The sequence below is a fragment of the Primulina huaijiensis genome, chromosome 9 (genome assembly GCF_012295235.1).
Source record: "Primulina huaijiensis isolate GDHJ02 chromosome 9, ASM1229523v2, whole genome shotgun sequence".
NCBI classification, from domain to species: Eukaryota; Viridiplantae; Streptophyta; class Magnoliopsida; order Lamiales; family Gesneriaceae; genus Primulina; species Primulina huaijiensis.
The window spans coordinates 23,426,692-23,438,379 of NC_133314.1; positions in this window are offsets into that span (position 1 = coordinate 23,426,692).

Below are 11,688 nucleotides of genomic sequence, written 5' to 3' on the forward strand. Positions count from 1 at the left end.
ATATATATAAAAGAAAAGAATAGTGCAAAAAAACAAATGACATATGCACATAAAAGATATGAAGATAAACAAACAATAATCAATGTATATTAATTAACAATATTAATCAAGAGCATATGAAATGTCTTAAACCCATGAAACAAAACAATAGAGTAAATTAGATAGAATCTTACATCAATACATGACACCATATTTTCTACCCAGCGTTAAAGTACAAGTAGCAAAACACAATTAAAGAATAATTCATTAAAAATAATAATTTGAAGAAATTTGTAAGACCCGAGATTATATCACTTTAATCCGAGATTATTTAATTTACGAATTTTGGAATGATGAATTAGATTCCACGGTTTTTGTAATTAATTAGGATTGAAATTGAATTAAAAGATTGAGCTGGGGCTGAATTGCAAATAGTGAAAAGTTGAGGGACTAAAGTGCAATTATGACTTGAGTGGGACACTTGTCATGCATTGATATATATAATCTCATTTCCCCATTCAGAATCCTTAGCAAGAACGAGAATTCTGCCAGAGAAATTCTCAAGTGTCCTCCAAGCCTAGAAATTTGATTTTTCAAGTACCGGCGATCTGATTTTTAATCCGAACATAGTTCTGAGATCCTCTCGTCGACAGCTACAAAGGACGTAAGTTTTATTGATTTCTGATATGATTTAAAAAATATGATTTTAGAGGAATTATTATTTGATCTATATTATGTGTGCTGGGAGTACTAGACATCGTATATTCGAAGTCAGATCGAAGAACAGATTGAGTATGGAATTGTTATGATTTTTCAGATTATATTAAGTGAAATTGAATAGATTTGGATTATGGATTGATTACAGATTGTATTGGATATGGGTTATGATTTGTAATTGATGTCTGTTGATATGGTATTGACGGAGATACTGAGATGGTGTCGTTATGCCGTTGATTTGAATTATATTCAGATTAATCAGATTCAGTGTTGAATTGAGAATGGAATATTTATTATTATTCTCGATATGTCGTTTCAGATTTACAGAGACAGTCTTGAGTTCAGAACTTCGATTGCTTCAGACCGAGACTACGAACGAAAGGTATAAGTCAATGTGGTACTGGGAGACTGACTCGAGTAGGATATACTTGGGTTTCCCTAAATCACATACTGATTGTTATGATATGCCTTGATTTGAATTGATATGCGTGTTTCTATTGATTTATAGGAAGCATGTTATAGGCGAGTATTAGACGAGTAATCTTGTGACAGAAGTGCCGGATAGTGATGGAATCGTCATTGGCACATTGCACTCTGTTACAGGATAGTGTATTAGCAAAAGTGCTAAGGTCTGTGACGGATAGGTCAAGACACTGGATGTTTGGTTATATCGATGTGATTAGAATTGGAATTTCTTCTATCACGGATATTCGATATGGAATGCCATCATCTGGAAACCGGGATCCCTAGACTAGGATTGAGTCTAGTCTGAGACGTGGAGTCACGAGTTTATTTACAGTTTTATATGGATTCATGTTTCAGATTTGACATTTATTTCTGATATTTACTGCATGCTTTTATATTGATTATATTATCGCATGTTCGTTGATTTATACTGGGATTATATTCTCACCGGAGTTATCCGGCTGTTGTCTTGTTTGTATGTGTACATGACAACAGGTGGGACAGGATCAGGGTCCAGGAAATGAGGAGAGATCGTGATTAGAGTGGAGACTTCGGACTTTGATGTATATAGGGTTTTGACACTTGACATTAGTAGTTGAACCTTCGTTTGAGATGTTTGTATGTTGTATCAGATTTATACTCTCATACTGATATGTATAGGAGTTTGATTCCATTACGTTCCGCAATTAAAGAAAAAAAAATTTATGACCCTAATTACTGGATTAGTAAATTGATCCTAATGATGATTAAGAATTGATTAGCGTCCGGGTCCCCACAACAGGTGGTATCAGAGCGATAGATCCTTTAGACTGAGGTAAAAGCTAGTGAGCGGGGTATATTGAGTTTTCTTTCCTGATTTTGATTGCTAGCATGTTTTACTGTTTTATAATACATGTTACTTGATTTATCTGATTTGATATAGCAATGTGTATTATTGAGTATGAATCAGCACCGATTCTGAATCAGCAGTAAGATGATCGGAGGAGGACTGAAACAGGATTGTGGTTTGGGGTTACTAATCTTTTTGATAATCAGGTATGCCTCTTCGAAGAATCCTAGAACAGGGCAGTACCTCTGCAAATCCGATGGATGTGACAGCAACACCAATGGAAACCTTGTTGAAGAGATTTCAGTCGTTCCATCCCCCGATTCTGAAGGGTACTGAGACTTCAGTTGATTGCGAGAGTTGGTTAGATGACATTGGGATGCTGTTTGACTCTTTGGACTACACTGATGAGCGGAGAGTGAAACTGATAGGACACCAGTTGCATGATGTTGCCAAGAACTGGTAGATTACGACCAAGAGGGCCTTGGAGCAACGAGGTACGCCTATTACCTGGAATGTCTTCAAAACCGAATTCTATCAGAGATTCTTCCCTGTGTCATACAGAAAGGATAAAGGTGCTGAGTTTGCGAATCTGAGACAAGGGCAGTTTAACATTGAGGAATATGTGTCTAAATTCTCTACACTACTGAGATTTGCTCCACATGTGGCCGAGAATGAAGAAGCGGTGGCTGATCAGTTCATCAATGGTTTGAATCCTGAGATATTTACATTGGGGAACACAGGACGACCGAATAACTTTGCTGATGCCCGGAACAGAGCAAAGGGAGCAGAAGCTGGCCTGATTAGGCAGAGAGGAGCCTCGTATGTTGCCCCAGCACCGATACCACAGCAACCCCCTCCCAGATTCGAGAGTGGTAGCAGCAGTGGTGGAAAGAAGGACTATCTGAAAGCCAGAGGAAGACAGTTTAAGAAGTCTGGCAGCAGTTTTTCTAGTTCCAGTGGCACGAGACATACTGGTCAGAGTCAGAGCTATACAGGACCATATTGCAGCACGTGTGGAGGGAGACATTCCACAGAGCAGTGCCGAGGAGTGTTTGGCAGTTGCCGTATTTGCGGACAGCATGGACATTTTGCTAGAGTATGTCCCCAGAGAGGTTCTCAGGGATCCCAAAGAGCAGAGTCATCTGGATCAGTGGCTCAGACAGGGAGACGACCCTCAGCTGTTCATTCTTTCCAGCCAGCACCATCTACCTAGTCACAGCAGAGGCCAGGAGGAAGCCAGACTGTGAGCCAGCCTCCTAGACAGCAGGCCCGAGTCTTTGCTTTGATGGAGGAGCAGGCACAGGATGCACCTGATGACGTCGTTGCAGGTAACTGTTTTATTTCTGGTTACCCTGCTTATGTATTGATTGATACTGGTGCGTCACATCCATTTATTTCTGAGAGATTTGCATTGATGCATTTATTGCCTGTTGAGTCATTATCTGCTGTAGTATCTGTTTCTTCTCCTTTGGGGAAAGGTTTGATATCCGTGACTTCGGTTAGATCTTGTATGCTACAGTATGACGGGCATGAGATTGAGTTAGACTGTATTGTTCTTGGGTTGTCTGATTTTGATTGCATTATCGGTATCGATATGTTGACCAAGTACAGAGCTACAGTTGATTGTTTCCATAAGATTGTCCGATTCAGACCGGAGATGGCTGAGGAGTGGAAATTTTATGGTAAGGGTTCTAGATCTAGAATTCCTTTGATATCTGTTATGTCTATGACTCGATTGTTGCAAAAAGGAGCGGATGGGTTCCTTGTTTATTCAGTGGATTTACTGAAATCGAGTCCATCATTGGCGGACTTGCCAGTGGTGTGTGAGTTTGCTGATGCCTTCCCCGATGAGATTTCGGGATTGCCTCCGATTAGAGAGATAGACTTCCGTGTTGAGTTGATGCCAGGTACAGTTCCGATTTCTAGAGCTCCGTACAGAATGGCACCGATTTAACTGAAAGAGTTGAAGGATCAGTTGGAGGATTTACCGGCCAAGGGCTATATCAGACCGAGTGTATCTCTTTGGGGTGCTCCAGTACTGTTTGTACGGAAGAAAGACGGTTCAATGAGACTCTGCATTGATTACCGACAACTGAACAAAGCAACGGTAAAGAATAAATATCCATTGCCCCGTATAGATGATTTATTTGACCAGTTGCAGGGTTCTTCTATCTACTCCAAGATCGATCTGAGATCTGGATATCATCAGCTGAGAGTCAGAGATTCTGATATCTCGAAGACAGCGTTCAGAACCAGGTATGGACACTACGAGTTTATTGTCATGCCATTTGGTTTGACTAACGCTCCAGCTGTATTTATGGGTTTGATGAACCGGGTGTTTCAGAAGTATTTGGATGATTTTGTTATCATATTCATTGATGATATTTTGATTTATTCAAAGAATATGATTGAGCATGCAGAACATTTGAGAACTGTGTTGAAAATTCTGAGAGCTGAGAAATTATATGCTAAACTGTCGAAATGTGAGTTTTGGTTGAGACAGGTAGTATTTCTGGGTCACATTATATCTGGAGATGGGATTTCTGTGGATCCTAGCAAGGTTGAGGCCGTGATCAGTTGGCCTAGACCGACATCTGTGCCAGAGATACGCAGTTTTATGGGTTTGGCAGGATATTACCGTCGATTTATTAAGGATTTCTCGAGTATTGCTAAACCTATTACTCAGNACCCAATTCATGATCTTGAATTGGCAGCCATTGTATTTGCACTGAAGATTTGGCGACACTACCTCTACGGTGAGAACTTTGAAATCTATTCTGATCACAAAAGCTTGAAATATTTGTTTTCACAGTCAGAACTGAATATGAGACAGCGAAGATGGCTGGATTTACTGAAAGACTTTGATTGTGAGATCAAATACTATCCAGGGAAGTCCAATGCAGCAGCCGACGCACTGAGTCGTAAGGTATGTTCTTTATCCTTATCGACGATAGGTGTTTCGAGTTTGATTGAGGATTGCTGTTTGTCTGGGTTAGCATTTGAGACAGATTGTAGACCGTTGAGACTTTATGCTATTCAAGCTGAACCAGAGCTGATTTTGAAGATTAAAGCAGCTCAGAAAGTTGATCAGAAAGTGCAAAAATCAATTGAAATGGTCAGATCAGGTCATCGGTCAGAGTTTCAGGTACGTGAGGATGCATTGTATGTGAATAATCGTCTTGTTGTGCCGAATGTTTCGGATTTGAGACAGCAGATATTGACAGAAGCACACAGCAGTCGTTTTAGCATTCATCCTGGTGGCCGAAAAATGTACAATGATTTGAAAGGACAATTTTGGTGGAAACAAATGAAGACTGACATTGCAGAATTTGTTTCCAGATGTCTGAATTGCCAACAGGTGAAAGCCGAAAGAAAAAAACCCGGAGGACTATTACAAAGTTTGTCTATTCCTGAATGGAAATGGGATCACATTTCCATGAATTTTGTGACGCAATTACCGCGTTCCTCCAGAGGTTTTGATGCGATTTGGGTGGTGATTGACAGACTGACCAAATCTGCATGTTTTATTCCGTACCAGATGACACATCAATATGACCAGATGGCTGAGATCTATGTCAGGGAAGTGGTCAGATTGCACGGAGTGCCGAAGTCGATTGTTTCAGACCGTGATCCTCGGTTTACTTCGCACTTCTGGCAGAGTTTACAGCAGGCTCTAGGTACGAAGTTGCATCTGAGTACCGCATATCATTCACAGACTGACGGACAGTCAGAGCGGACGATCCAGACATTGGAGGATATGCTGAGAGCTGTAGTGCTTGATTTTAGCACTGGATGGCAAGATGCATTGCCACTTTGTGAATTTTCGTACAACAACAGCTATCAGACGAGTATTGAGATGGCTCCGTTTGAAGCGTTGTACGGAAAGAAATGTCGATCCCCTCTTTATTGGGACGATATCTCTGAAGTTCCTGAGATTGGACCTGACATGATCAGAGATATGACTGAAAAAGTGAAACTGATTCAGAAGAGAATGAAAACAGCTCAAGATAGACAGGCCAAATATGCCAATGTTCGACGAAGACCGTTTGTATTTGAGGTTGGAGACCGAGTATTCCTGAAGATTTCACCTTTCAGAGGAGTTGTCAGATTTGGCAAGAAAGGAAAGCTGTCTCCACGTTATATTGGGCCATATGAGATTCTCAAGAAGATAGGAGATCGTGCCTATCGACTCGCTTTACCGCCTTCTCTTTCTGGAATACATGATGTCTTTCACGTATCTATGCTGCGGAAGTATCTCCCAGATAATTCACATATTATCCAGCCAGATGAGGCCGAGCTTGATGAGAGTCTGAGTTATGTTGAGAAACCGATTCAGATTATTGATCGTAAAGAAAAACAGCTCAGAACGAAGACTATCCCACTTGTGAAAGTGCAGTGGACTCGTCATGGCATTGAAGAAGCTACTTGGGAGACTGAATCAGATATGAGACAGGAATTCCCAAAGTTATTCCACTGATGTGAGTTTACAATTTTAGTTTCTGTTATTTCTGATTTGATTGCCTGTGATATGATTGCTTGAGATTTCGAGGACGAAATCATGTCTCAGAGGGGGAGAATTGTAAGACCCGAGATTATATCACTTTAATCCGAGATTATTTAATTTACGAATTTTGGAATGATGAATTAGATTCCACGGTTTTTGTAATTAATTAGGATTGAAATTGAATTAAAAGATTGAGTGGGGGCTGAATTGCAAATAGTGAAAAGTTGAGGGACTAGAGTGCAATTATGACTTGAGTGGGACACTTGTCATGCATTGATATATATAATCTCATTTCCCCATTCAGAATCCTTAGCAAGAACGAGAATTCTGCCAGAGAAATTCTCAAGTGTCCTCCAAGCCTAGAAATTTGATTTTTCAAGTACCGGCGATCTGATTTTTAATCCGAACACAGTTCTGAGATCCTCTCGTCGACAGCTACAACAGGACGTAAGTTTTATTGATTTCTGATATGATTTGAAAAATATGATTTTGGAGGAATTATTATTTGATCTATATTATGTGTGCTGGGAGTACTAGACATCGTATATTCGAAGTCAGATCGAAGAACAGATTGAGTATGGAATTGTTATGATTTTTCAGATTATATTAAGTGAAATTGAATAGATTTGGATTATGGATTGATTACAGATTGTATTGGATATGGGTTATGATTTGTAATTGATGTCTGTTGATATGGTATTGACGGAGATACTGAGATGGTGCCGTTATGCCGTTGATTTGAATTATATTCAGATTAATCAGATTCAGTGTTGAATTGAGAATGGAATATTTATTATTATTCTCGATATGTCGTTTCAGATTTACAGAGACAGTCTTGAGTTCAGAACTTCGATTGCTTCAGACCGAGACTACGAACGAAAGGTATAAGTCAATGTGGTACTGGGAGATTGACTCGAGTAGGATATACTTGGGTTTCCCTAAATCACATACTGATTGTTATGATATGCCTTGATTTGAATTGATATGCGTGTTTCTATTGATTTATAGGAAGCATGTTATAGGCGAGTATTAGACGAGTAATCTTGTGACAGAAGTGCCGGATAGTGATGGAATCGTCATTGGCACATTGCACTCTGTTACAGGATAGTGTATTAGCGAAAGTGCTAAGGTCTGTGACGGATAGGTCAAGACACTGGATGTTTGGTTATATCGATGTGATTAGAATTGGAATTTCTTCTATCACGGATATTCGATATGGAATGCCATCATCTGGAAACCGGGATCCCTAGACTAGGATTGAGTCTAGTCTGAGACGGGGAGTCACGAGTTTATTTACAGTTTTATATGGATTCATGTTTCAGATTTGACATTTATTTCTGATATTTACTGCATGCTTTTATATTGATTATATTATCGCATGTTCGTTGATTTATACTGGGATTATATTCTCACCGGAGTTATCCGGCTGTTGTCTTGTTTGTATGTGTACATGACAACAGGTGGGACAGGATCAGGGTCCAGGAAATGAGGAGAGATCGTGATTAGAGTGGAGACTTCGGACTTTGATGTATATAAGGTTTTGACACTTGACATTAGTAGTTGAACCTTCGTTTGAGATGTTTGTATGTTGTATCAGATTTATACTCTCATACTGATATGTATAGGAGTTTGATTCCATTACGTTCCGCAATTAAAGAAAAAAAATTTTATGACCCTAATTACTGGATTAGTAAATTGATCCTAATGATGATTAAGAATTGATTAGCGTCCGGGTCCCCACAAAATTATTGCAAACCCACAATCACAAAATAATTCAATTAATATTTTACGTTTAAAAAAATTTCTTACAAATAATCTTTAAAATATTTTAAAATTTACATCATTTATGACACTTCTTAACTCATATTAAAAAATCTAAATGACAAAGAAACCCATTAAAAAAACTATCGACTTTATTTTCCAGGTTTAATGAACAATAGTATATTAGAAAATTTACCATTAGAAGTCATATATTAATATTTACTAGAAAAGTGCACGTGTGTTGCACGTGAACAACTAAACTGCTGAAAATATATGTATGAAATTTTGATAATATTTAAATGAATTAAAACATGGCTTTTAGCATTTATCAATTGAAACAAACCAAATCACAAAAAAAATCATGACCATAGACGATATATAAATCGGAGAAGTTATCTTACCAACGTGACACACTTTTCAATATGCATCTTGATTGATTTTGACAACTCAACAACTCTTTGTCGTAGTTTGGTACAATATGCATATAACCATTTTTGTATACTCAGCAAGTATACGATCGTCTTTAACATCTATTATGTTATTTACAATCCTCATCTGGGATCAGACATGCTCATAGTTTGCTTCTCTATCTCCACATTTTTTCGATTTTCTACATTGTTTTTATCCGGTAATCTTATTTTTCCGATTATTGTTTTGTAGCTGAATGATTTTTCAATTTTTGACAATCTTCTCCGTTGGAATAAAAACGTGTTCGTGATAAATTCTTGCTCTTATCTCGATGTAAGTTATCAAATAAACAGTTGTATTATTAGATGAGATATTAAATAAGACAAATACTTTGATATACATTTGAATACAATAATTAATTTTATATGTCGTGCCACGTGATATAAAATTTTGTTTTTAGGGGTGAGCAAGATTTCGATTAAACCGGATTGACCGATCGAACCGAACAATTCAGAAATTCGGTTTGGTTATTTCGGAAATTCAATTTTTCAATTAAAAAAATTCGGTTATATCGGTTAATTCGGTTCGATTACGGTTTTCAAAATTTTGAAATCGGTTAACCGAATTAATCGATATAATAAATACTATTATTTAATAAATTTTTTATTTTTTTAATCAATTTTTATATATATTTTAATTTTTAATTTTAAAATCAACACTAATTATAATTCTAATCAACCCTTAATTTTAAAAACAACCAAATCAATTTATATATATTTTTTAATTTTTATGTTTTTAATACATATATAATTAAAGTTAAATCACAATTTTTTTTAAAAAACTAATCGGTTAATTCGGTCGGTGATTGAATTAACCGATTTTAATTCGGTTCGATTTTCATTGGTTATGAAAATTCATTCAGTCGGTTCGATTATGGCTAAATATTTCGGTTCGGTTAAGTCAGTAACCGAACCGACCGAATGCTCACCCCTAATCGTGTCCACAAAGCTTTAGAATTGTTCTCATACCATTATAAATAAAATGAGAATTATGCAAAATTTGTTTTTCATGTATTTATTTTTCTAAATGAAAAATTTTTTCTTTTTGAAAAATTATTTTATTCTTTGATAAATATTGACATTTTATATGTCATCCACATGTCGCAAACCATGAAGTAGCAACATAACCACTATATTACACTTAAAGGTTTACACATACATGGCTTTGATTGACGTACTCTCGTAAATCATACCTATTTTCATATAAACAACAAAGCACATCATAGAATATCAGAAAACTCAATTACCGCCAACAATACTAACCAAAATGAATAAAAAAAAATCATCACACAAACAACTTCAATAAGAAAAAAAATGATAACTCAAAGTTTAAAAATAATTTTTTTAGTATAATAAAAAAGAAATTAAATATATACGAGCAACAAAAAAAATAAAGCACTCTCAAATTAAAATATTAACTCATATTATTCACAATTTGTATAAATTTACCAATATTTTTTTCAAATAAAGAGACAACGCCTCATTAACGTAATTTTTTAATAGATAATCTACTTATTTTTTGAAAAAACACACAAAAGAAAAATGGTGTTAGACTTAATTTTGTTGTGGAGATGCTAGTACAAAACCAGTAAATGTAAATAAGCAGAACACCAGAAGCACTTGTATCGCGCTAAAACCAGTAGCAGCACTTATCAAGTACTGCTTAATCTAATTAACAAATGACTTCTTTGCTAAGTCACACAATTTTTCTTAAACCAAAGAAAAATATTAGACGGTTGACAAAATATATTTGGTAATAACAAAACATACGTTAACTTGGGGTATAATTTAAATTTATAATCATGCATAATCATTGAATTAGAACAAAATCGCATGCCAAAAATATATTGGATGTTATCTTCCTTTAACAATTTATCTATGTTTGTCATCCACCAAAAGGGTCTTAGATCCACCAATTTTTTTTAATCCAACTATTATTTTCACAATAAGTAATAATACAAAAATAATATAAACAAGCATATAAAAACTCAAATTCAAATACCTTCTATCAATCTAAATAAAAAAAATTTGAATAAAAAATATAATAATGTCGTAAAAATTTTGAGTACTGATTTATAGGCAGAAGTCTGGAAATATATTTTTCCAATAAATAAAAAATATTATCTCTTGATATTTTGAGACATAAAGTAAAAACGAAGAAAACTTTCAGCATTTTTAATATTTTCTTAGTCACTTCAAACTAGGTAATCTAAGCAAACAAAAAACATGCAATATGTGTTTTAGAATTAACAAAATATCTCAATAATAAAAAATTGAAAAATAACCAATTTTGTAGAATATGTGGTCTTTTTTTCTATTTTCGTTCGGCAAACAAACAAATCACATAAGCAATTCAAATACAATATGATCAATACAAACGACATATAACAATAAAACATGTTAACGTTAAGCTACAAAAAACTCCTCTCGTTGCAAGAACACAAAATGATCAAATGGAGCATATTATTTAGTGATATTTATTTAGCAGCACATATAAAAATTTGACTAAATAGCTTAAAAACAGTGTTTGAAATCATTTACATACAAACATTTCTCTCAATCACGTATCTCTATTGACACATAAAGGGTCTTAAAATATCTCTATTCTAAATAGGAGAAAGAAGTTTTATAAGACCGTAATATTTATTAATAATTTATTTTTATTCAATCCGACTCATCTCCTTCGTCTTCCTATTATCACTTATCATTAATATGGTATAGATTTTTCATGACTTTGACGACAATGTATAAATTTAGGTAATTAAAATTAAATTTAAAAATAAATTAAAATAATAATTAGTTTGATTGAGTTAAGTACACTATTAATGATCCTAATAAACTAACATAAAAAATTACTTAAACAACATCATGAACATGACAAACTGTAAAACCAAAAAATGAAAAAATAATAAGCTCACAAATGAAAGTCATATATTGAATAGATTAATAGATAATACATTATTTAG